At 50.8% G+C, this 25,375-nt stretch overlaps 1 long non-coding RNA gene across 1 annotated transcript in view; it reads left to right on the forward strand.

Annotated features, from left to right (window-relative positions):
* LOC141264340 (uncharacterized) overlaps positions 1 to 25,375 on the forward strand; it is a 298,797-nt gene that overhangs the window by 73,016 nt on the left and 200,406 nt on the right. Inside the window, exon 2 of the long non-coding RNA XR_012319892.1 lies at positions 2,974 to 3,143. This is a non-coding gene — a long non-coding RNA (uncharacterized lncRNA). The remainder of the gene's footprint in view (positions 1 to 2,973; positions 3,144 to 25,375) is intronic.

Consider the following 25,375-nt stretch of genomic DNA (forward strand, 5'->3'; position numbering starts at 1 on the left):
AAATATTCTCATTGAATACTTTGTTCTGTACAAAGTTGAATGTGCTGACAACAAAATCACACAAAAATCATCAATGGAAATCAAATTTATTAACCAATGGAGGCCTGGATTTGGAGTCACCCATAAAAATTAAAGTGGAAAAACACACGACAGGCTGATCCAACTTTGATGTAATGTCCTTAAAACAAGTCAAAATGAGGCTCAGTATTGTGTGTGGCCTCCACGTGCCTGTATGACCTCCCTACAATGCCTGGGCATACTCCTGATGAGGTTGAGGATGGTCTCCTGTGGAATCTCCTCCCAGACCTGGACTAAAGCATCCACCAACTCCTGGACAGACTGTGGTGCAACGTGACGTTGGTGGATGGAGCGAGACATGATGTCCCAGATGTGCTCAATCGGATTCAGTTCTGGGGAACGGGCGGGCCAGTCCTTAGCTTCAATGCCTTCATCTTGCAGGACTGCTGACACACTCCAGCCACATGAGGTCTGGCATTGTCCTGCATTAGGAGGAACCCAGGGCCAACCGCACCAGCATATGGTCTCACAAGGGGTCTGAGGATCTCATCTCGGTACCTAAAGGCAGTCAGGCTACCTCTGGCGAGCACATGGAGGGCTGTGCGACCCTCCAAAGAAATGCCACCCCACACCATTACTGACCCACTGCCAAACCGGTCATGCTGAAGGATGTTGTAGGCAGCAGATCGCTCTCCACGGCATCTCCAGACTCTGTCACGTCTGTCACATGTGCTCAGTGTGAACCTGCTTTCATCTGTGAAGAGCACAGGGCGCCAAAGGCGACTTTGCCAATCCTGGTGTTCTGTGTCAAATGCCAAGCGTCCTGCATGGTGTTGGGCTGTGAGCACAACCCCCATCTGTGGACGTCGGGCCCTCATACCACCCTCATGGAGTCGGTTTCTAACCATGTGTGCAGACACATTCACACTTGTGGCCTGCTGGAGGTCATTTTGCAGGGCTCTGGCAGTGCTCCTCCTGTCCCTCCTTGCACAAAGGTGGAGGTAGCGGTCCTGCTGCTGGGTTGTTGCCCTCCTACGGCCCCCTCTACGTCTCCTGGTGTACTGTCCTGTCTCCTGGTAGTGCCTCCAGCCTCTGGACACTACATTGACAGACACAGCAAACCTTCTTGCCACAGCTCGCATTGATGTGCCATCCTGGATGAGCTGCACTACCTGAGCAACTTCTGTGGGTTGTAGAGTCCGTCTCATGCTACCACGAGTGTGAAAGCACAACCAACATTCAAAAGTGACCAAAACATCAGCCATAAACCATTGGTACTGAGATGTGGTCTGTGGTCCCCACCTGCAGAACCACTCCTTTATTGAGGGTGTCTTGATAAGTGCCAATAATTTCCATCTATTGTGTTTTCCATTTGCACAACAGCATGTGAAATTGTCAATCAGTGTTGCTTCCTAAGTGGACAGTTTTATTTCACAGAAGTTTGATTTACTTGGAGTTATATTCTGTTGTTTAAGTGTTCCCTTTATTTTTTTTGAGCAGTGTAGTTATAACTAGTTATAATATTCGGTTCGGATTACAATCATCGAATCTGCAATATTTGCCGATTTATTCGTCGAATATTCACCGAACATTATCGAACTCCATAGGATTCAATGGTGGGTAAAAGCAAATGCATATACAACACCTTCAAATGGGCCCAAAAGCTGACAACACACATCAAATTAGGGGTAGACACCAGGGAAATGCGATCAATTGACCCAGAGTACAAGTACTATAATTATTATTATTATAGCGACATTTATTCCGTGGCGCTTTACATGTGAAAATGGGTCACCGACTGGGTCAAGAGGAAAGAGGACCCTGCCCGCAAGGGCGCACAAACAATCTACAAGGGATGGGTGAGGATACAGTAGGTCAGGGTACAGCTAGTCGTGCAGCAGTATGCTGTAGCGATGGTTACCGCAGATTGTACGCTTGTCAGAAGAAGTGGATCTTCAGCTTCCTTTTCAAGGTCTCCACGGTAGGCTACAGTCTGACGTGTTGGGGTACAGAGTTTCACGGAAGGGGAGATGCACGGGACAAATCTTGTATGCGATTGTAGAAAGACGAGATAAGAGGGAAGAACAGTAGGAGATCTTAGAAGGATGGGACGTTGCGTGCAGGTAACTAGTACAGGGAGACTAGGTCACACATGTATGGAGGAGACAGGTTTTCGATGGCTTGGTATGCCAAAGTTAGGGTTTTCAACTGGTGTCTCTGGGAAACAGGGAGTTAGCGCAGGGATTGACAGAGAAAAGCCTGGGAATAGCGGGGTGACAGGTGGATACATCGCCAGCACAGTTTAGGATAGATTGGAGTGGTGCTAGAGTGGTAGAAGGGAGGCAACAGGAGCTTGTAGTAGTCAAGGCGGGAGATGATGAGGACGTGCACTGGTGTTTTTCTAGATTCATGGTTGAGGAATGTGCGTATACCGGAGATATTTTGGAGTTGGAGTCAGCAGCAAGTGGAAAGGGCTTGGATCTAATGTTTGAAGGACATACCAGAGTCAAGCTTGCAGGACTGGGGAGATGTTAGAACCCTCTTGTTTGTTTTTGTTTCTATCTTGTGTTTTGCGGTCACGTGACCATCTGCCTATATATTCCAGCTCCGCCCTTCTGGCTTTGCTGGACTTCAGTGTTGTTTTGACTGTCTCTCTAGCCAGGTGCTTTTGTGCCTATCTCTCTCTAGTTCGCTTGGTCCTCTGGGACCTCTAGTACTTTTTGTCAGTTTGTCTTTTTCTTTGCAACAACTTCTGTTAGGAGGTGTCCCATTTTTTGTCCCAGTCCTTAGCTCTTTTAGGGACCCCTCCCTTTATTCCATAGGTCTCCGTTCAGACTAGCCGAGGACGAAGGCGGGTCTGTTCACAAGGAGCAGGCAGCCCGCTACAATGTAGGGACTCAGCTTAGTCCTATTGTAGGGACAGCTCTCCTCATCTTTCCTTACTTTATGTTGCAGATCATAACAGTAAGTCCAGCCCAAAAAAAAACTAAAAGGAAAGAAATTCGGGGATCAGTATGGTTTCTGTCCAGGAGTTGGCTCAACGCCTGCAGGGATTGTCTCTGGAGGTGGCCGAGCTTCAGCAACACGTGAGTAGCTGTCCTGGAGCGCATTTTGTGGAACCGAAGGTAGGAATGCCTGATATTTTTTATGGTAAAAAATAAGATTTTTTTTCCTTTAAAAATGCTTGTTTATTATATTTTTGTTTGAGACCAAGGTCCTCTGGGAATGAATCACAGCGCATTGGGTTTATCATGTTACTTTTGCGCAAGGAACCACAGGGGTGGGCCTTTTCTCTCCCACCTAGTGATTCGTGTTTTAGGTCAGTGGAGGATTTTTTTTTTGCTATGGGGCTATTGTATGACAATCCTGATCGAGTATCATCTGCTGAGACAGAACTGAGGCGTTTGAATTAGGGGTCAGGTGATGTTGAAAATTATTGTACACACTTCAGAAGGTGGTCCTGAGAAGTGAAATGGAATGATTCGGCATTAAAATGTTTTTTTCTTGCTGGTCCAAGTGAAAGGGTTAAGGATCTGCTGATTGCATTCCCAGCACCAGAGACCTTGCAAGAAGCCATGCAATTAGCTATACGTGTGGACAGGAGACTGCGTGCCAGGGTTAATGATGAAAAAATTCCTGTAATGGCAGCTCCTAGTCCCCAGAGGGTCTGCTCGGATGGCGGAGAATCGATGGAGGTTGGGGCGATGTCACTCCGCTCTCAGGAAAGAAACCACAAGTTTTCCAAGGGATTGTGTTTTTATTGTGGTAAAACTGACCATTTGATAAGAACTGTGAGCTTCGTTTAAGTAAAGAAAAAAAAAAGGTCAGTTACGCCCGTATTGCTTGTTTGGGCTCTAAGGGAATATTTCTTTCTGGGAGTACCTCATTGCAGGAAGATTTGATTGAATTTCAGGTATTTGTGGATTGTGGTTCAACACTCAATGTGATTGATAAAGGGTTTTTGGAAAAACTTAAATTGGAATCCAAACCTTTGTCATCACCTATTTCTGTGGTTGCAATTGATAACACTCCTTTGAAATGTATTACTCACAGGGTTGCTGCATTTCCCCTCACTATCAATGGTATTCACCAAGAAATTTTGGACTTGGTTGTATTAAATAATTTACCCTCTCCAGTCGTTTTAGGTTTGCCTTGGTTAAAACTGCACAATCCTTTACTGGACTGGTCTACTAATGAGATTAAGTCTTGGAGTCCTAAGTGCTATGATAAATGTTGTAATGGTCGCATTGCGGCTGTGGAAAAGGGAAATTACCTGTACCTATTCAGGATTTTTGGAAGGTTTTTTCAGAGGAGGAGTCGCAAGTTTTACCTCCTCATAGGGATTATGATTGCGCCATTGAGTTTGTTACTGGAGCTACTCTTCCCAAGAGTCGCTTATTTAATCTGACTATCCCTGAGAGAAAGGCCTTGGAGGAATACATACAGATGAGCTTGGCTGCTGGTCACATTAGACCTTCTAAGTCGCCTGTGGCCGTTGGATTTTTCTTTGTTAAAAAAAAGGACGGGGGTTTACGTCCATGTCTGGACTTTCGTGAAATTAATAAGATTACCGTATGCAATTCCTACCCATTGCCATTAATTCCTGACTTGTTTAACCAGTTAGTGGGGGCCAAGTGGTTCTCTAAAATTGATCTCCGGGGGGCATACAATTTGTTACGAATGAAGGAGGGTGATGAATGGAAAACTGCTTTTAATACTCCGGTAGGTCATTTTGAGAATCTGGTGATGCCTTTTGGTCTTACCAATGCACCCGCTTTTTTTCAGAACCTTATTAATGACATCCTGAGACCTTTGATTGGTAAGAATGTGGTTGTGTATTTGGATGACATTCTGATTTATTCACCAGATCTGGAGTCCCATTGGCAGAGTGTACGTGAAGTGTTGCAGTTATTGAGTGATAATTCACTCTTTGCTAAGCTGGAGAAATGTGAGTTCGCTGTGCAGAGAATTAGTTTTTTGGGCTACATTATCTCCAGTGAGGGCTTTGAGATGGACCCGGTGAAGGTTCAGGCTGTGCAGGAATGGCCTAGGCCTATTGGTTTGAAATCGATACAGAGATTTTTGGGTTTCGCCAATTATTACAGGAAATTCATTAAGAATTTTTCTATAATTGTTAAGCCGCTGACCGATCTCACCAGGAAAGGTGCAAATACGGTCCAGTGACTACTGAGACCATTGAAGCTTTTGTGTATCTCAAGGAGAGGTTCAGTTCTGCCCCTATCCTTATGCAGCCTGATGAGACCAATCCTTTTTTGGTCGAGGTCGATGCTTCTTCGGTGGGGGTTGGTGAAGTTTTGTCTCAGGAGAACAAGGATGGAGTACATCCCTGTGCTTTTTTTCAAAAAAATTTTCAGAAACCGAACTTAATTACGATGTTGGTAATCGGGAATTGCTGGCTATTAAACTCGCATTTGAACATTGGCGTCATTTCTTGGAAGGCGCTAGATTTCCTATTCAGGTTTTCACAGATCATAAGAATTTGATCTATCTAGATGCTGCCAAACACTTGAATGCCTGTCAAGCTAGGTGGGCACTTTTTTTTCTCAGTACATTCTGGTACTTAGAATGTTAAAGCCGATGCTTTATCTCGTAGCTTTTCTCCCATGGTTGGTACCGAGGAGGAGGAGAGCATTTTACTGAAAAGAGTTGTGGTAGCAGCATTGGACTCCGTTTTGGAAGATGGGATTCGGAAAGCCCAAGAGGATGCCCCATCTAACACTCCCCATGGGAGGTTGTTTGTGCCTAGAACCTTTAGGAGAGATTTGTTTGTGGAGTATCGTGAGTCTCGGTTGGCAGGTCATCCAGGAATTTCTGAGACTAAGAGACTTATCAGTCGCAGTTTTTGGTGACCTGGGTGGCAGAAGGAAGTCATCAAGTGGGTGCGTCAATGTACGGTGTGTGCTAGGTCAAAGGCTTCACATACCCCTGCTGCGGGGTTGCTTTGTCCTCTGGAGTTTCCTAATGCACCATGGACGCATCTCGCAATGGATTTTATTACTGACATTACTGTGTCCGCGGGTTTCACTGTCATCTGGGTGGTCGTGGACCGTTTTAGCAAGATGTGTCATTTGGTTCCATTCATTAAGCTACCCTGCGCTAAGACACTCGCTAAGGCATTTGTTAAGGAAATTGTCAGGCTCCATGGCGTTCCCACCGACATTGTTTCTGACAGGGGACCTCAGTTTGTGGCTCTTTTTTGGCGTGCTTTTTGTGACAGGTTGTGGAGTCCATTTGTCATTTTCGTTTTGGTATCATCCTGAGTCTAATGGACAGACTGAAAGAAAGAACCAGGATGTTGATCAATTTTTGCGTTGTTTTGTGGCAGACAATCAAGAGGGGTGGTCTGAGTTTCTGCCACTCTGCGACTTTGCTCTTAACAACCATACATCCTCCTCTGCTGGGTGTTCTCCTTTTTTTTGTTGTACTAAGAGACATCCGTCTTTTGGTTCGTTTTCCAAATTGGGGTCGGCGGTGCCGGAGGAGGAGAATTTTTCCGGTGATTTGGAGAGAGTTTGGACTAATGTTCGTTGTAACCTTCAAGAGGCTAACAAAAAGTCCAAGAAGTATTTTAACAGGAAACGTAAAGAGGTTTTGTTTACTGTGGGTGACATGGTTTGGTTGTCCTCAAAGAATCTGCGGTTGAGGATTCCCTCTAAAAAATTGGGCCCGAAGTTTGTGGGGCCATTTAAGGTGCTTCAGGTGGTGAACCAGTCTGCTGTTAGGTTGGAAGTCCCCACCTCCTGGAAGATTAATCCTGTGTTTCATGTTTCCTTGTTGAAAAAGGCTGATGTATCGGATAGGGATGCCACTGTCACAGTTCCTCCGGTGGTGGAAGACGGCGAATATGAAATTTCTCGTATCCTGAATTCTAGATGGCATAGAGGGAGATTGCAGTATCTCGTCGCTTGGAAAGGTTTCGGTCCCAAGGATAACTCCTGGGTAAGGGCGGATGATGTCTCTGCCCCTAGACTTGTCAGAGCTTTCCACAGGAGATTTCTGGATAGTCCTGGGCCTGGAGGATCCGGAGGATCCTCATAAAAGAGGGGGTACTGTTAGAACCCTCCTGTTTGTTTTTGTTTCTATCTTGTGTTTTGCGGTCACGTGACCATCTGCCTATATATTCCAGCTCCGCTCTTCTGGCTTTGCTGGACTTCAGTGTTGTTTTGACTGTCTCTCTAGCCAGGTGCTTTTGTGCCTATCTCTCTCTAGTTCGCTTGGTCCTCTGGGACCTCTAGTACTTTTTGTCAGTTTGTCTTTTTCTTTGCAACAACTTCTGTTAGGAGGTGTCCCATTTTTTGTCCCAGTCCTTAGCTCTTTTAGGGACCCCTCCCTTTATTCCATAGGTCTCCGTTCAGACTAGCCGAGGACGAAGGCGGGTCTGTTCACAAGGAACAGGCAGCCTGCTACAACGTAGGGACTCAGCTTAGTCCTATTGTAGGGACAGCTCTCACCATCTTTCCTTAGTTTATGTTGCAGATCATAACAGGAGAGTGGGCAGCCATTCACTTTGATGGATAGCTCAGTTGGAGGGGTGAATGAGATGGTGGAAAGATAATGAATTCGGTTTTAACCATGTTAAGTTTTACAAATCTAGCAGAGAAGAAAGATGAAATAGAGGACACACATTGTGGGATTCTGGTAAGGAGGTGATATCAGGTCCAGATCTGTGTGTCATCAGCATTGAGGTGATACTGAAAGCCGTGAGACTATGAACTGTCCCAGGCCAAAGGTGTAGATGAAGAAGAGCAGGGGTCCTAGAACTGAACCTTGGGGGACACCGACACATAGGGGGTGAGATGAGAAAGTGGTGTGTGAGTGGGAGACATTGAATGTCCTGTCGGTTAGGTATGAAAAGATCCAAGATAGGGCCAAGTCTGTGATGCCGAGAGATGAGAGTCTGTAGTAAGAAGGCAGATGAAGGCAGTATGACAGGTCTAGGAGTAGGAGCACAGAGTAGTGTTGCTTGGATTTGGCAGTTAGTAGGTTGTTGGTGACTTTAGTCAGGGCAGTTTCAGTGGAATGGTGAGGCCGGTAGCCAGATTGTAAGTGGTCAAAGAGGGAGGTGGGAGGACAGTTCAGAATGGACGTGTTGATCCAGTAGGTTGGAGGCATAGGGGAGAAGTGAGATGGGGCGATAGCTAGACATAGGATGGGTCAAGGGAGAGCTTTTTGAGGATGGGTGTGATTGAGGTATGCTTGAATCATGAGGGGAAGACACCAGTTGTTAGTGACAGGTTGAAGATGAGGGTTAGGCTTGGAATGAAGACTGCGGTACCATTTGGAATGAGGTGGGATGGTATTGGGTCAAGTTCACAGGTGGTGAGATGTGATTTGGAGAGTAAAGATGATCTTCCGTGATGGCATAGAAGCTGGTTTTCGAGGAGGAGAGTTGAGTTGTTTTGAGGAGTGGCTGTTGGGACTTTAAGCAAAAGCTTTGCCCTACGTTGTCAATCTTCTGCTTAAAGAATAAGGTTAAGTCTTCAGCTGAGATGAGAGGAGAGGGAGGGGATGCTGGTGGACAGAGGAGGGACTTGAAAGTACTGAATAGCTGTTTAGGGTTGTGAGACACGTATGATATGAAAGATTAGAACTAGGTTTGTTTTGCTGCAGTGAGCAATTGTGCAACTTCTGTTATTGGACTCCACTTCCTTTCTTTGGCAGTCGCACAGCGGTACGCCTTGTAGATGAGAGGCAGGAAGAACATATGCTCCAGTAGATGACAAGCGCTGCATCAAGTGGCTTCTGCTCCTCTTCCTCCACCTTAACATTACACACAGTATAGTCCTCAGAGGTGGCACCCCAATTACCCTTGTTTTCACCCGCGTCACAACTCTCAAATCGCCCAACTGACTGTGGGGAAGCACAGATAGGTGAGCCTGAAGAGTTGTTCACACATTCTATTCCGGGGCATCAGAGGTCTGATCCAAAGCTTCATAGACTCAATAGGGGAAAGCATGTGTAACAATGTCCACATTTTTTTTCAGTTGATCTGGACCCGGACAAAATAGGGTCTGAGAAGAATCCAAACCCTCGTCACCAGACGTCAACCCCTGGGGGTGGGCATGGATGGGTTGGAGAACAAAATAAATGCATACCAGAAAATTGAGAACTAAACTAATATACAACAGGGGTTGGAAAACTAAACTACTAAACAGCTAGGGTTGGAGAACTAAACTACTACACACCAGGGGATGGAGAACTAAAACAATAAACACCAAGGTGTCACTAGACAGCAAGTGTTGGAATCCCCAAGGTTTGCGGGACAAACCTCTGTATCTAACACTTCCACCAGTGCTTCTGCCTCCTCCACCTCCTCTAGGGCCTCCATCTGCACCCTCAACCTCTGCCTTAATAAGACACACGTTCAAACAGTGCAGAGAGAATCCCCCTCACCTTCGTACTGCGCATACAGGGCTCACCGCAATCAAGCAGTGTTAAAATTAATATGCCTTGGAGATCGCAGTCATACAGCTGAAGAGTTCTCGACAGCTCTACAGGCCGAGTTTGAGCAATGGCTATCTCCACTGAACCTTGAGCAAGGGAAGATCATGTTCTATAATGGTGCAAACCTGGTGGCGGCCCTACGTCGGGGCATACTCACACACGTCCCTTGCATGGCTCGCATCCTCAGCAATTTCTCCGCCACTATCCTGGCCTGTATGCGCTGCTGCAGAAACCACAGTCTCTGTGTGCTCACTTAAAGCTATCAAAATGAGCAGGATATCTAGAATAAAAAACAGTCTGCTAGACAACAAGCAAACTCCTTCATGATGAAAGAGGCCACTGTAACGGGTCTGGGAGGCGGAACCTCTGAGCTACTATACAAGGGGGCAGTCCTTGTAAGGGAGCGGGTGGCGACCAGGGAAGACGGGCAGGAGGTCACAGCAGGTGACCGGGACAGTCTCTGAGTGAACGGGCTGGAGGTCACGGCAAGTGACCGGGGCAGTCTCTGGATGAACGGGCTGATGGTCACGGCAAGTGACCGGGGCAGTCTCTGAATAAACGGGCAGATGGTCACGGCAAGTGACCGGGGCAGTCTCTGGATGAACGGGCAGATGGTCACGGCAAGTGACCGGGGCAGTCTCTGGATGAACGGGCAGATGGTCACGGCAAGTGACCGGGGCAGTCTCTAGGTAAAGGGTTGGTACGACCTGTGGCGGCTGATGATAGACGTGAGCTCCCAGGTGAGCAGGCGAGAGTCTCTGGAAGAACGGGTGGTCACAGCATGTGACGGCGGAGCCTCCAGGAAGACCAACAGACAGGCGGCAGATGAGCGCTCCCAGGTGAGCGGGCAGAAGACTCTGGACAGGCGGGTGGTCACAGCACGTGACGGCAGATCCTCCAGGTAGGCTAGCGGACAGGCAGCAGATGAGCGCTCCCAGGTGAGCGAGCGAGCAGGAGTCACTGGACAGGCAGGTGGTCACAGCACGTGACGGCGGAACCTCCAGGTAGACTAGCAGGCAGGTGGCTGATGTGCGCTCCCAGGTGAGCGGGCAGACTGGTCCTTAGACAGACTGACAGGAGTAGTAAGGCAGACCATCGGACCTCAGACTAGCAGGCAGGTAGCAGATAATCAGGCAGGAATCTGGCAGGTAACTGGCAGGCAACTGGCAGGTAACTGGCAACGGGACCTGAGGGCTGAAGCAGAGTAGTGCAACAACATTGCTCGGGCACCTCCATTTTGGAGGAGGTGCCTTATATATGGTGAAGTCCTCCGGCCATTGGCCGGGGACTCCTTAGGACGGCGCACGCAGCCCCTTTAAGAGGGAGGGAGAGCGCGCGCGCCCTAAGCACAGTGGACGGGAAGGAGCGCGTGCTGCCAGCAGAGCGGGAGGAGGACGCCGGGCACGGAGCAGGGAGGTGAGGGGAACAGCGTCCCTGCCTAGCAGAGGGCAGGGACGCCGGCGCTACAGTACCCCCCCCTTTAGGCCCCCCCTTTTTTAGGCCAGACAGAAATTTAGCTAGGATAAGAGGGGCATGGATGTTCTCCCGGGGCTCCCACGTTCTCTCCTCAGGACCAAACCCCCTCCAATCTACTAGAAAAAAGGTCTTTCCTCTTACCCTTTTGGTGGCAAGAATGTTCTCTACCTCAAACTCGTCCTCAGCAGAAACCGGAGCAGGAGGCGTACCTGTAGACTTGGAAAAAGAGTTAAGTACCACAGGTTTGAGGAGAGATACATGGAAGGAGTTAGGGATCCGTAAGTTGGCCGGGAGTTTTAATTTATAGGCCACCGGGTTGATCTGACTGATGACCTCCAGAGGACCGATGAACCGAGGCCCTAACTTGTAAGAAGGTATCTTGAGTCGGACATATTTAGACGAGAGCCAGACTTTATCTCCAGGACGAAATTGTGGAGGATCCAGGCGTTTTTTGTCAGCGTGTCTTTTCATCCGTTCGGACGACTGGAGGAGTGCGGATCGGGTACTCTCCCAAATGGAGGAAAATTTGCTAACGAGAGATTCCGCAGCCGGGTTGTCCACAGAGGTGGAGACAGGAAAAGGAATCCGAGGATGCTGACCGAAGACTACAAAAAACGGGGATTTGGAAGAGGATTCGCTCTCGTGATTGTTATAGGAGAACTCGGCCCATGGTAGGAGATCCACCCAGTCAGAATGATGGGCATTAACGAAGTGCCGGAGGTAACTGGTCAGGTTCTGATTGATCCGCTCCACTTGACCATTAGACTGTGGGTGGTAAGCAGAAGAGAAGTCCAGGGTGACGTCTAGCAGTTTACAAGTGGCTCTCCAGAAACGTGAGGTGAACTGTACCCCACGATCCGACACGATGTGGAGGGGCAGGCCATGAAGACGGAAGATGTGGCGGATAAAGTCTTTAGCCAGCTCGGGTGCAGACGGGAGACCAGGCAGGGGAATAAAGTGAGCCATCTTGGAAAAGCGGTCAGCGACCACCCAAATGACCGTACAACCGGCAGAGACGGGGAGATCAGTTATGAAGTCCATAGCAATATGCTGCCAGGGGGCAGCAGGCACAGGAAGCGGAAGAAGGCGACCGGCTGGCAGGTGTCTCGGGACTTTGTTGCGGGCGCAGGACACACAGGCAGAAACAAAGTCTATTACGTCCTTGTGCAGGGTAGGCCACCAGTAGTGCCGGGCAATAAGCTGGAGGGTCTTTTTCTGACCGGCGTGGCCAGCTAGTTTAGACGAGTGACCCCAGTGTAGGATCTTCTCCCGATCAGGTACTGATACGAACGTCTTACCGGGAGGGAGACGATTAAGGCTCACGGGAGCCACCTGCATTACTCTGGCGGGATCGATGATATGTTTAGGTTCTTCCTCGAGATCGGACACCAGAAAGGATCGGTACAAGGCATCTGCTTTGACGTTTTTGTCAGCCGGGCGAAAATGAAGAACAAAATCAAAGCGAGCAAAAAACAAGGACCACCGGGCTTGGCGCGGGTTAAGTCTCTGGGCATGCTGGAGGTAAGCCAAGTTCTTGTGGTCAGTGTAAATTATTACCGGGTGAAGAGCCCCCTCGAGTAGGTAACGCCACTCCTCCAATGCCAGTTTGATGGCCAATAACTCTCGGTCTCCTATGGAATAGTTGCGCTCAGAAGAGGGGAAGAGTTTGGAGAAGAAGCCACAAGTTACCATTCTCCCGGAAGATGATTTTTGAGTAAGTACCGCTCCGGCTCCAGAGGAGGAGGCGTCAACTTCCAGGAAGAACTGCTTGTTGCCGTCCGGGCGATGCAGCACCGGGGTGGAAGAGAAGGCCTGTTTTAGGGAAAGAAAGGCCTCCTCTGCTTTGGGCGGCCACTCTTTGGGATTAGTACCCTTACGGGTGAGCGCGGAAATTGGGGCAGTCCAGGAAGAGAAGTGTGGTATGAAGAGGCGGTAGTAGTTGGAGAAGCCCAGGAATCGCTGAATGGCCTTCAACCCCTCCGGTCGAGGCCATTTCTCGATGGCAGACAGTTTCTCTGGATCCATTCGTAGGCCGGTCTGAGAAATAATGTAGCCCAAAAACGGAAGCGAGGTCTGCTCAAAGAGGCATTTCTCGTATTTAGCGAAGAGGTGATTCTGCCTGAGCCTGAGCAGGACCTGACGAATGTCCCTCCGGTGAGTCTGGAGATCCGGAGAGAAGACCAAGATGTCGTCCAGGTACACCACTACGCAGGAGTAGAGAAGGTCCCGGAAGATGTCATTGACCAACTCTTGAAAGACGGCAGGAGCGTTACAGAGACCAAAGGGCATTACCAGATATTCATAGTGGCCGTCCCGGGTGTTGAATGCCGTCTTCCATTCATCCCCCTGACGGATACGAACCAGGTTGTACGCCCCACGGAGGTCCAGTTTGGTGAAGATTCTAGCCCCCCTCAGATGATCAAATAACTCCGGAATGAGCGGAAGGGGGTACTTATTCTTCACCGTGATCTGGTTAAGGCCTCTATAGTCTATACAGGGACGGAGAGAGCCGTCCTTCTTTTTGACGAAAAAGAAGCCTGCTCCCGCCGGGGAGGTAAATTTCCGGATGAATCCCCTGGACAGATTCTCCTCAATATATTCGGACATCGACCGGGTCTCAGCAGCGGATAAAGGATAAATACGCCCACGGGGAGGAGTAGTACCAGGTAACAGGTCGATAGGGCAGTCGTATGGTCTATGAGGAGGTAGTGTCTCTGCTTCCTTTTTATTAAAGACATCAGCATAAGACCAATAAGGAATCGGAAGTCCAGGTAGATTAGCTGGGGTAGGAGAAGGACGGACGGGATGGACGGGAACCAGACAGGTATTATGGCAGTCCTGTCCCCAGCGAAGGACCTCTCCGGTCTGCCAGTCAAGCACGGGTGCATGTCTCTGGAGCCAAGGTAGGCCTAGCAAGAGGGCGTGAAAGAGTCCAGGCAGAACATGAAAGGAGATACTCTCAGAATGCAGCATTCCCACCTGCAGAGTAATGGATTCGGTGATGAGTTGGATGGGGCGTGGTAAGAGGCCCCCATCCACGGCAGCAACAGACAAGGGTACAGCCAGAGGTTTGGTGGGGATGCGGTATTTCTCTACCAGGGACTGTGAAATAAGATTCCCGGCTGCTCCAGAGTCAAGTTGGGCTAGTTCGAAATAACGGCTCTTCCCGCAGACGATTGAGACTGACAGCAGCAGAGATGGAGAGGATTTATTCTTGTCTAGGTTGACCTCTCTGAGCGAACCTAGACACAGGCGTTTCCCGACCTCTCCGGGCAGGCACGGATCCGGTGCTCCTTACTGCCACAGTAGAAGCAGCTCCCTTCGGCACGGCGTAAGTCCTGACGGGTTTTGACCATCTTGGTCTGGTCAACCTGCATAGACTCAGGAGAGTGTACCTGGGTAGAGACGGAGGGAGTGACGGGTTTCTGAAAAGTAGGAGCTAGACATGGTAACCTCCTCTCACAGGTGACCTCTTTGGCACGCTCCTGGAACCGTAGGTCAATCCGGGTGGCAAGAGTTATTAGGTCATCGAGAGTGGTAGGAATGTCCCGACCGGCAAGTTCATCTTTAATACGGCCGGACAGACCCTCCCAGAAGACGGATACCAGAGCGTCGTTATCCCAGGCCAGCTCCGAGGCAAGGGTACGGAACCGCATGGCATATTGGCCCACGGTGAGACTTCCCTGACGGAGGCGTAGCAGTGATGATGCGGATGAGGTCTTCTGTCCGGGTTCGTCGAAGACTTTCCGGAAAGCCGTGAGAAAAGCAGGCAAGTTGGACACCAGGGGGTCTCCTCTCTCCCATAGAGGATTTAGCCAGGCCAGGGCCTCCCCGGTGAGATGGGACATGATGAATGCAATTTTGGCCCGGTCGGAGTTAAACTGGTGGGACAATAGTTCAAAGTGCAGGGTGCACTGATTTATGAAGCCCCGAGCCTGGGCGGAGTCGCCTCCGAAGCGAGGAGGTGCAGAAAGCTGGGGTAGGATACCATGGTATTAGTGGGCAGCGGAGCTGCCGGATTGCGAGACATGGCACTGGCGGAGGTTGCTGGTGGAGCAGTCAGAGTGTCCAGGCGAGTATTGACATTCCGCAGGTGACCCAGGATGGACTCCTGTTGGGACCTTTGACGGGACAGTTCATGACACAGGTCCGAGAGCGAGGGAGCTTGGGTACCACCGGGTTCCATGGCCCGAGCAAACTGTAACGGGTCTGGGAGGCGGAACCTCTGAGCTACTATACAAGGGGGCAGTCCTTGTAAGGGAGCGGGTGGCGACCAGGGAAGACGGGCAGGAGGTCACGGCAAGTGACCGGGGCAGTCTCTGGATGAACGGGCTGATGGTCACGGCAAGTGACCGGGGCAGTCTCTGAATAAACGGGCAGATGGTCACGGCAAGTGACCGGGGCAGTCTCTGGATGAACGGGCAGATGGTCACGGCAAGTGACCGGGGCAGTCTCTGGATGAACGGGCAGATGGTCACGGCAAGTGACCGGGGCAGTCTCTAGGTAAAGGGTTGGTACGACCTGTGGCGGCTGATGATAGACGTGAGCTCCCAGGTGAGCAGGCGAGAGTCTCTGGAAGAACGGGTGGTCACAGCATGTGACGGCGGAGCCTCCAGGAAGACCAACAGACAGGCGGCAGATGAGCGCTCCCAGGTGAGCGGCCAGAAGACACTGGACAGGCGGGTGGTCACAGCACGTGACGGCAGAGCCTCCAGGTAGGCTAGCGGACAGGCAGCAGATGAGCGCTCCCAGGTGAGCGAGCAGGAGTCACTGGACAGGCAGGTGGTCACAGCACGTGACGGCGGAGCCTCCAGGTAGACTAGCAGGCAGGTGGCTGATGTGCGCTCCCAGGTGAGCGGGCAGACTGGTCCTTAGACAGACTGACAGGAGTAGTAAGGCAGACCGTCGGACCTCAGACTAGCAGGCAGGTAGCAGATAATCAGGCAGGAATCTGGCAGGTAACTGGCAGGCAACTGGCAGGTAACTGGCAACGGGACCTGAGGGCTGAAGCAGAGTAGTAAACAGTGCAACAACATTGCTCGGGCACCTCCATTTTGGAGGAGGTGCCTTATATATGGTGAAGTCCTCCGGCCATTGGCCGGGGACTCATTAGGACGGCGCGCGCGGCCCCTTTAAGAGGGAGGGAGAGCGCGCCCTAAGCACAGTGGACGGGAAGGAGCGCGCGCTGCCAGCAGAGCGGGAGGAGGACGCCGGGCACGGAGCAGGGAGGTGAGGGGAACAGCGTCCCTGCCTAGCAGAGGGCAGGGACGCCGGCGCTACAGTACCCCCCCTTTAGGCCCCCCCTTTTTTAGGCCAGACAGAAATTTAGCTAGGATAAGAGGGGCATGGATGTTCTCCCGGGGCTCCCACGTTCTCTCCTCAGGACCAAACCCCCTCCAATCTACTAGAAAAAAGGTCTTTCCTCTTACCCTTTTGGTGGCAAGAATGTTCTCTACCTCAAACTCGTCCTCAGCAGAAACCGGAGCAGGAGGCGTACCTGTAGACTTGGAAAAAGAGTTAAGTACCACAGGTTTGAGGAGAGATACATGGAAGGAGTTAGGGATCCGTAAGTTGGCCGGGAGTTTTAATTTATAGGCCACCGGGTTGATCTGACTGATGACCTCCAGAGGACCGATGAACCGAGGCCCTAACTTGTAAGAAGGTATCTTGAGTCGGACATATTTAGATGAGAGCCAGACTTTATCTACAGGACGAAATTGTGGAGGATCCAGGCGTTTTTTGTCAGCGTGTCTTTTCATCCGTTCGGACGACTGGAGGAGTGCGGATCGGGTACTCTCCCAAATGGAGGAAAATTTGCTAACGAGAGATTCCGCAGCCGGGTTGTCCACAGAGGTGGAGACAGGAAAAGGAATCCGAGGATGCTGACCGAAGACTACAAAAAACGGGGATTTGGAAGAGGATTCGCTCTCGTGATTGTTATAGGAGAACTCGGCACATGGTAGGAGATCCACCCAGTCAGAATGATGGGCATTAACGAAGTGCCGGAGGTAACTGGTCAGGTTCTGATTGATCCGCTCCACTTGACCATTAGACTGTGGGTGGTAAGCGGAAGAGAAGTCCAGGGTGACGTCTAGCAGTTTACAAGTGGCTCTCCAGAAACGTGAGGTGAACTGTACCCCACGATCCGACACGATGTGGAGGGGCAGGCCATGAAGACGGAAGATGTGGCGGATAAAGTCTTTAGCCAGCTCGGGTGCAGACGGGAGACCAGGCAGGGGAATAAAGTGAGCCATCTTGGAAAAGCGGTCAGCGACCACCCAAATGACCGTACAACCGGCAGAGACGGGGAGATCAGTTATGAAGTCCATAGCAATATGCTGCCAGGGGGCAGCAGGCACAGGAAGCGGAAGAAGGCGACCGGCTGGCAGGTGTCTCGGGACTTTGTTGCGGGCGCAGGACACACAGGCAGAAACAAAGTCTATTACGTCCTTGTGCAGGGTAGGCCACCAGTAGTGCCGGGCAATAAGCTGGAGGGTCTTTTTCTGACCGGCGTGGCCAGCTAGTTTAGACGAGTGACCCCAGTGTAGGATCTTCTCCCGATCAGGTACTGATACGAACGTCTTACCGGGAGGGAGACGATTAAGGCTCACGGGAGCCACCTGCATTACTCTGGCGGGATCGATGATATGTTTAGGTTCTTCCTCGAGATCGGACACCAGAAAGGATCGGTACAAGGCATCTGCTTTGACGTTTTTGTCAGCCGGGCGAAAATGAAGAACAAAATCAAAGCGAGCAAAAAACAAGGACCACCGGGCTTGGCGCGGGTTAAGTCTCTGGGCATGCTGGAGGTAAGCCAAGTTCTTGTGGTCAGTGTAAATTATTACCGGGTGAAGAGCCCCCTCGAGTAGGTAACGCCACTCCTCCAATGCCAGTTTGATGGCCAATAACTCTCGGTCTCCTATGGAATAGTTGCGCTCAGAAGAGGGGAAGAGTTTGGAGAAGAAGCCACAAGTTACCATTCTCCCGGAAGATGATTTTTGAGTAAGTACCGCTCCGGCTCCAGAGGAGGAGGCGTCAACTTCCAGGAAGAACTGCTTGTTGCCATCCGGGCGATGCAGCACCGGGGCGGAAGAGAAGGCCTGTTTTAGGGAAAGAAAGGCCTCCTCTGCTTCGGGCGGCCACTCTTTGGGATTAGTACCCTTACGGGTGAGCGCGGAAATTGGGGCAGTCCAGGAAGAGAAGTGTGGTATGAAGAGGCGGTAGTAGTTGGCGAAGCCCAGGAATCGCTGAATGGCCTTCAACCCCTCCGGTCGAGGCCATTTCTCGATGGCAGACAGTTTCTCTGGATCCATTCGTAGGCCGGTCTGAGAAATAATGTAGCCCAAAAACGGAAGCGAGGTCTGCTCAAAGAGGCATTTCTCGTATTTAGCGAAGAGGTGATTCTGCCTGAGCCTGAGCAGGACCTGACGAACGTCCCTCCGGTGAGTCTGGAGATCCGGAGAGAAGACCAAGATGTCGTCCAGGTACACCACTACGCAGGAGTAGAGAAGGTCCCGGAAGATGTCATAGACCAACTCTTGAAAGACGGCAGGAGCGTTACAGAGACCAAAGGGCATTACCAGATATTCATAGTGGCCGTCCCGGGTGTTGAATGCCGTCTTCCATTCATCCCCCTGACGGATACGAACCAGGTTGTACGCCCCACGGAGGTCCAGTTTGGTGAAGATTCTAGCCCCCCTCAGACGATCAAATAACTCCGGAATGAGCGGAAGGGGGTACTTATTCTTCACCGTGATCTGGTTAAGGCCTCTATAGTCTATACAGGGACGGAGAGAGCCGTCCTTCTTTTTGACGAAAAAGAAGCCTGCTCCCGCCGGGGAGGTAGATTTCCGGATGAATCCCCTGGCCAGATTCTCCTCAATATATTCGGACATCGACCGGGTCTCAGCAGTGGATAAAGGATAAATACGCCCACGGGGAGGAGTAGTACCAGGTAACAGGTCGATAGGGCAGTCGTATGGTCTATGAGGAGGTAGTGTCTCTGCTTCCTTTTTATTAAAGACATCAGCATAAGACCAATAAGGAATCGGAAGTCCAGGTAGATTAGCTGGGGTAGGAGAAGGACGGACGGGATGGACGGGAACCAGACAGGTATTATGGCAGTCCTGTCCCCAGCGAAGGACCTCTCCGGTCTGCCAGTCAAGCACGGGTGCATGTCTCTGGAGCCAAGGTAGGCCTAGCAAGAGGGCGTGAGAGAGTCCAGGCAGAACATGAAAGGAGATACTCTCAGAATGCAGCATTCCCACCTGCAGAGTAATGGATTCGGTGATGAGTTGGATGGGGCGTGGTAAGAGGCCCCCATCCACAGCAGCAACAGAGAAGGGTACAGCCAGAGGTTTGGTGGGGATGCGGTATTTCTCTACCAGGGACTGTGAAATAAGATTCCCGGCTGCTCCAGAGTCAAGTTGGGCTAGTTCGAAATAACGGCTCTCCCCGCAGACGATTGAGACTGACAGCAGCAGAGATGGAGAGGATTTATTCTTGTCTAGGTTGACCTCTCTGAGCGAACCTAGACACAGGCGTTTCCCGACCTCTCCGGGCAGGCACGGATCCGGTGCTCCTTACTGCCACAGTAGAAGCAGCTCCCTTCGGCACGGCGTAAGTCCTGACGGGTTTTGACCATCTTGGTCTGGTCAACCTGCATAGACTCAGGAGAGTGTACCTGGGTAGAGACGGAGGGAGTGACGGGTTTCTGAAAAGTAGGAGCTAGACATGGTAACCTCCTCTCACGGGTGACCTCTTTGGCACGCTCCTGGAACCGTAGGTCAATCCGGGTGGCAAGAGTTATTAGGTCATCGAGAGTGGTAGGAATGTCCCGACCGGCAAGTTCATCTTTAATACGGCCGGACAGACCCTCCCAGAAGACGGATACCAGAGCGTCATTATCCCAGGCCAGCTCCGAGGCAAGGGTACGGAACCGTATGGCATATTGGCCCACGGTGAGACTTCCCTGACGGAGGCGTAGCAGTGATGATGCGGATGAGGTCTTCCGTCCGGGTTCATCGAAGACTTTCCGGAAAGCCGTGAGAAAAGCAGGCAAGTTGGACACCAGGGGGTCTCCTCTCTCCCATAGAGGATTTAGCCAGGCCAGGGCCTCCCCGGTGAGATGGGACATGATGAATGCAATTTTGGCCCGGTCGGAGTTAAACTGGTGGGACAATAGTTCAAAGTGCAGGGTGCACTGATTTATGAAGCCCCGAGCCTGGGCGGAGTCGCCTCCGAAGCGAGGAGGTGCAGAAAGCCTGGGTCCGGGGTAGGATACCATGGTATTAGTGGGCAGCGGAGCTGCCGGATTGCGAGACATGGCACTGGCGGAGGTTGCTGGTGGAGCAGTCAGAGTGTCCAGGCGAGTATTGACATTCCGCAGGTGACCCAGGATGGACTCCTGTTGGGACCTTTGACGGGACAGTTCATGACACAGGTCCGAGAGCGAGGGAGCTTGGGTGCCACCGGGTTCCATGGCCCGAGCAAACTGTAACGGGTCTGGGAGGCGGAACCTCTGAGCTACTATACAAGGGGGCAGTCCTTGTAAGGGAGCGGGTGGCGACCAGGGAAGACGGGCAGGAGGTCACAGCAGGTGACTGGGACAGTCTCTGAGTGAACGGGCTGGAGGTCACGGCAAGTGACCGGGGCAGTCTCTGGATGAACGGGCTGATGGTCACGGCAAGTGACCGGGGCAGTCTCTGAATAAACGGGCAGATGGTCACGGCAAGTGACCGGGGCAGTCTCTGGATGAACGGGCAGATGGTCACGGCAAGTGACCGGGGCAGTCTCTGGATGAATGGGCAGATGGTCACGGCAAGTGACCGGGGCAGTCTCTAGGTAAAGGGTTGGTACGACCTGTGGCGGCTGATGATAGACGTGAGCTCCCAGGTGAGCAGGCGAGAGTCTCTGGAAGAACGGGTGGTCACAGCATGTGACGGCGGAGCCTCCAGGAAGACCAACAGACAGGCGGCAGATGAGCGCTCCCAGGTGAGCGGGCAGAAGACTCTGGACAGGCGGGTGGTCACAGCACGTGACGGCAGAGCCTCCAGGTAGGCTAGCGGACAGGCAGCAGATGAGCGCTCCCAGGTGAGCGAGCAGGAGTCACTGGACAGGCAGGTGGTCACAGCACGTGACGGCGGAGCCTCCAGGTAGACTAGCAGGCAGGTGGCTGATGTGCTCTCCCAGGTCAGCGGGCAGACTGGTCCTTAGACAGACTGACAGGAGTAGTAAGGCAGACCGTCGGACCTCAGACTAGCAGGCAGGTAGCAGATAATCAGGCAGAAATCTGGCAGGTAACTGGCAGGCAACTGGCAGGTAACTGGCAACGGGACCTGAGGGCTGAAGCAGAGTAGTAAACAGTGCAACAACATTGCTCGGGCACCTCCATTTTGGAGGAGGTGCCTTATATATGGTGAAGTCCTCCGGCCATTGGCCGGGGACTCCTTAGGACGGCGCGCGCGGCCCCTTTAAGAGGGAGGGAGAGCGCGCGCGCCCTAAGCACAGTGGATGGGAAGGAGCGCGCGCTGCCAGCAGAGCGGGAGGAGGACGCCGGGCACGGAGCAGGGAGGTGAGGGGAACAGCGTCCCTGCCTAGCAGAGGGCAGGGACGCCGGCGCTACAGCCACCATCTCCTTAGCTTGCTGGTACTTTTCTGTGGGAATGAGCCTCCAACCAGCCAGGAATATAAAGTGAATGGCACACCACAATTTGGTATTTGCACACAGTACCAGAAGCGAAGCCATCCACAATTTCCATACCTCAGGAATTTTATTTGGTAGACTAGCTACCCAAACATTAGTTTCTCACAAAGGAGCTGAAGACACTGCGTGGCAGTAGGTGCAATTTCTCCAGCATGACCTGTTTGTTATTGTTAGATATCAGAGGGAGAACATAACTGGGCTTTGCCAAGGAGCCATATTGCATCTTAAGTCTTATGGACCCTGCACTTGCGGCCTTACATTCTACAGGATGGTGGGGAAGGAGACAGTAGGTTGTGGAGTTGCATTAGCTCCAGTGGTGTTGAGGTGGCAGAGAAGCAATGGCAGGCTGTAGGCTGTCTTGAATAGATGGGTTTTCAGGTTCTGACTGAAGGATCCGAATGTGGCGGCTAATCGGACGTGTTAAGGCACAGAATTCCAGAGGATGGGGGATATTTGGTAAAAGTCTTAGAGGCGATTGGGTAAGGAACAAATAAGTGTGGAGGAGAGAAGGAGGTCTTGGGAGGACCAGAGATTACATAATGGAATATATCAGGAGATTAGTTCAGAGATGTACGGAGAAGAAAGGTTATGGATGGCTTTGTAGGTCAGTGTTAGTAGTTTGAACTGGATATACTGGGCAATTGGAAGCCAGTGAAGGGATCTTATAAATTGCAATCTTATAGATTGCTGGAGCCCGTCCACAGTAAAAAAAGCAGCCAAAAAGTGTCCAGGAACCTTCACAGAGACTTTTCTTAGCTAGAGCTGCTTCTCGGAAGGGTTGGACTGGCCCACCAGAGAACTCATCTGACGGGCCCTGGCTTCTCCTTCAGGAGAGTTCATAGTGCAAACCTTGCAGCTGCTATGGGGCTCTTGAGCGGGGAAGAAAGATTTTCCCTCAGAATCAAACCCTCTGGTGGGCCCAATGTTTTTCAGTCTTACCCTGCTTCTCAGTGATAGTTGTATTTCACCTCAGCCATATTCTTCAGCCCAGTGAAAGTACTGGTATAGAGGGAAACCTTATCTACTCTGGCTAGCATTTCTCCCAGGAAAGTCCTCTAATGCAGCTTGTTCCATAAGCAATGTCTGTTAGAACCTTGCTCTTAGGTTTTTTCCTTTGCTGGTCACATGACCTTGTTGGCCTATTTAATCCTGCTCCGCCCTTCTGGCTTTGCTGGACTTCATTGTATAACTACTTTCTAGCTAGCCTGTGCTCTGTATCTACTCTGTTAGTTTGCTTGGTCTACGGACCTCTGTGTTCTTTATATTTTGTTTGTTCGTCTGTCTGCTACTATTTCTGTTAGGAGGTGTCCCATTTTCCTCCCAGTCCTTAGTACTTGTAGGGATTCCTTCCCCACATCTATAGGTCTCCGTACAGACTAGCTTAGGACTTTAGCAGGTCTGATCGCAGGATCAGGTCCCCTGTTACATCGTAGGGATCAAGCTGAGTTCTATCGTAGGGACAGATCTCCTCTCTTTCCTTAGCTCTGGTAGCAGAACATAACAATGACAGCCCGTCCAACATGAGCTCACACTTCTGGGTGGTACTTCTACACACAAAGATCTTTCTTTGCGCCTTGAACTTCAAGACTACGGAGTTGGGCAATGGCCTGATCTGCAATGCGTTTTGAGAAATAACTTGCCTAAGCAAAGCCACGGTTTAGGCCACTCAAGGTCACCATTAAGCGAAACTCATACAGCTTTCCGACAGATTGAAAGAGGGGTATCAAGACAGCCAAGACTTCCCTGTCCTCACCAAGAGAAAGACTGTCCATGTTCTCCTCCTCATGCTCCTCCTCATTATCACCCAATCTGTGTTGAGATGAGATGAGGCTGAGCTGTATAGTTCCTTGCTCTGCCTGCAATGTCTCCTCTTTTACTGTGAGCATTGAGCGTTTCAGTAAACAGAGAAGCGGGATAGTGACACTAATTATGGCATTATTGCCGCTCACCATCTTGGTGGAGTCCTCAAAGTTTTGGAGGACGGAACAGATGTCAGATATCCATGCCCACTCAACAGCTCTTATGTGCAGAAGCTGACCTGAATTCCAACGGGCATGTTGAATCTGGTACTTACCAACTGCCCTCTGCTGCTCACAAATCCTTCACAACATCTGCAACGTTGATTTCCAATATGTGGTGACATCACACAACAGTTGGTGAGCTGGAAGCTGCAAACACTGCTGAAGCACTGCCAGGGTGGCGGAAGCTGTAGTTGACTTTCAGAAATGGGCACACACGCTTTGTACTTTCACAAGCAGCTCTGCAAGATCTGGTTAGGTTTTAAGAAACCGCTGAACCACTAAGTTGAGCACATTTAGTGCTCTCTCATTACTAATGTGTACCCCTGTATGGAGAACAATTTCAGCACCAAAGAATTAAAGATGAAATATAGACTGCTTTATATACCATGGTACTAAGGAAACCAATTTCGATTATATCTTGTGTACCCCTGTGACAACAATATCGGCATCAAAGAATCAATTTCACTAGAGTAGAACTAATATAATGGCGACCGACAACTCTTCCACTACAGCCAACCCAGCAGATGGAGATCCAACCAGGAGTGTTCACATTTCAAACAATTAGGGCCTGACACCACTATTTCCATGGCCAACTAATTGGAGATGGTGGAGTTCAATCTCTTAGCTTTGTCATATGTAGGAGGAAACAATCTTTTACGTGACCACAACTACAGGACCGAGGGCTGGCTGCATTGAGAGAGGGCGGAGTACGGTGAACCGGACAAACTTCTGGACCGTGAGTGAGGTGCAGGCGGAGATGTTAGGGTGGATTGAGAAACATGTGGTGTCCTCGATGAAACAAACACAGCATGCATGTCCATTTCCATTACAGCTGATGGGCTCTCACTCAGCCTGACTGGATCGGGTAAAGAACCGGAGGTTCTGCGGTCAGAGACCTGCGTGACAATACTTGGCACGGCAACAGAGGAGGAAGAAGAAGCAGCAGATGTCCGCATTTTATCACAGTGAGATTGCCAGTATAAAGCATGTTGATTGCGCATGTGAAGGTTCATGCATGTAGTAGTCAAATTATTAAACTTTTTCCCTCCTGAGGTTTTTCTTGCAAAGTTTGCATACAACATGAGTTGGCTCATCCTTTGCGGTTTCAAAAAAGGTCCAGGCTAGGCAACCCTTGCCGTCCCCTGCAAGCTGCAGACCCGCAACTGCTGTTGGCCACAGCCACAGTTGTGGCTAAGGATGCAGTGCTCTTCGCGGTTGCATCATTCCGTGTGTGCGCCGTAGGACGCAACGTAACCTCCTCGTCTTCCTCCTCCTCAGATGAGCTACTCAGCTGCATGCCTCTGGGTTCACACCAAGTGGGGTCCATAACCTCAACATCATCCAATGTGTTATCCAGGGCCGGACTGGGTCAAAAATGCAGCCCTGCCACACAAACCCCACCAGCCCACATACTATAAGGGTATGTGCACATGGTCGGTATTGGCAGCGCTTTGAATGCAGCATACTTTATGCTGCGTCCAAAGCACTGCATGCAGGTGAATCCGCATGTGTTCATTGAACTATGCAAATTCACCGCATCCTATACGTTGCACTGATATAATTTCTCTTGCGGAGACGAGCAAGAGAAATTGACATGCTGTGGTCTGGAAAGACGCGCCACATATCCTTGTCCGCAAGTGCACGGAGACGCATAGTGGACAAGGGATTCTATAAATCCCATCCACTATGC

Source organism: Phyllobates terribilis, unplaced genomic scaffold (assembly GCF_046119375.1).
Source record: "Phyllobates terribilis strain yellow unplaced genomic scaffold, ASM4611937v1 Scaffold_4__5_contigs__length_816908805, whole genome shotgun sequence".
Classification (NCBI taxonomy): Eukaryota; Metazoa; Chordata; class Amphibia; order Anura; family Dendrobatidae; genus Phyllobates; species Phyllobates terribilis.